Here is a 1,910-nt window from a genome sequence, read left to right as displayed (position 1 = left end):
ATGGAGTCTCGCTTTGTTGCCCAGGCTGGAGTGCAGTGGCATGATCTCGGCTCACTGCAAGCTCCGCCTCCTGGGTTCACGCCATTCTCCTGCCTCAGCCACCCGAGTAGCTGGGACAACAGGCGCCTGGCCACGCCCAGCTAATTTTTTGTATTTTTAGTAGAGACGGGATCTCACCGTGTGAGCCAGGATGGTCTCGATCTCCTGACCTGGTGATACGCCCACCTCGGCTTCCCAAAGTGTTGGGATTACAGGCGTGAGCCACCGCGCCCGACTAATTTTTGTATTTTTTAAGTAAAGACGGGATTTCACCATGTTGGCCAGGCTGATCTTGAACTCCTGACCTCAGGTGATCTGCCTGCCTTGGCCTCCCAAAGTGCTGGGATTTACAGGCGTCAGCCACTGGGCCTGGCCATACAAAGGCTTTTATGAAAACCCCCTCCCCCTTTTAAAATAATTGCAAATGTGCCCCTAGTATTAAATTCAGCATTTGTCGCTTTAACATCATAGCTGCCAGGGAACATCCAGGTTGGAATGCAGGAGAGCCTGGAGAGGGATCTGCTACAGCAGGAGCTAGGCTAACACGCAGCTTACAACTTGTGTAGGTAGGTAAGATGCTCTGTGGTCCACATCAAATGGGAACCCTCTGATCAGAATGCACGCGTTCAAATTCATGACCACATGTCACATGGCCTAACAGTTTCAACCATTGTAAAAATGAAGCCGAAGCATACCCCTGTGTTGACTGTTACGGGGAGTCATTACCTGTTGCGGGAAGTCAGGGACCCCGAACGGAGGGACCAGCTGAAGCCATGGCAGAACATAAATTGTGAAGATTTCATGGACATTTATTAGTTCCCCAAATTAATACTTTTATAATTTCTTATGCCTGTCTTTACTGCAGTCTCTGAACGTAAATTGTGAAGATTTCATGGACACTTACCACTTCCCCAATCAATACCCTTGTGATTTCCTATGTCTGTCTTTAATCTCTTAATCCCATCATCTTCGTAAGCTGAGGAGGATGTATGTCGCCTCAGGACCCCGTGATGATTACGTTAACTACACAAATTGTTTGTAGAGCATGTGTGTTTGAAAAATATGAAATCTGGGCACCTTGAATAAAGAACAGGATAACAGCAATGTTCAGGGAAAAAGGGAGATAAGACTTTAAACTCTTGACTGCCGGTGAGCCAGATGGAACAGAGCCGTATTTCTCTGCTTTCAAAAGCACATAGGAGAAATACCGCTGAATTCTTTTTCTCAACAAGGAACATCCCTGAGAAAGAGAATGCGCCCTGATGGTAGGTCTATGAACGGCCCCCTTGGAGGCATCTGTCTTTTATGGTCGAAGCCGAAGGGATGAAATAAGCCCCGGTCTCCTGTAGCGCTCCCAGGCTTATTAGGACGAGGAAATTCCCACCTAATAAATTTTGGTCAGACAGGTTGTCTGCTCTCAAACCCTGTCTCCTGATAAGATGTTATCAATGACAATGCGTGCCCAAAACTTTATTAGCAATTTTAATTTCGCCCCAGCCTCTGGTCCTGTGATCTCGCCCTGCCTCCACTTGCTTTGTGGTATTTTATTACCTTGTGAAATATGTGATCTCTGTGACCCACACCCTATTCGTACACTCCCTCCCCTTTTGAAAATCACTAATAAAAACTTGCTGGTTTTACGGCTCAGGGAACATCACGGAACCTGCTGACGTGTGATGTCTCTCCCGGACACTCAGCTTTAAAATTTCTCCCTCGTACTCTTTCCCTTTATTTCTCAAACCAGCTGAGACACTTAGGGAAATAGAAAAGAACCCACATTAAATATCAGGGGTGGGGTTCCCCCCAATAATTACTGTCAACTCCAAAAATGCACAACTGTGTATCTATTGCTCCCCACCATTTAAATACCC

Source organism: Mandrillus leucophaeus, unplaced genomic scaffold (assembly GCF_000951045.1).
Source record: "Mandrillus leucophaeus isolate KB7577 unplaced genomic scaffold, Mleu.le_1.0 Scaffold54, whole genome shotgun sequence".
In the NCBI taxonomy this organism is placed as follows: domain Eukaryota; kingdom Metazoa; phylum Chordata; class Mammalia; order Primates; family Cercopithecidae; genus Mandrillus; species Mandrillus leucophaeus.
The sequence above is the reverse complement of the archived record's forward strand: the minus strand, read 5'-3'. Positions refer to the sequence as shown.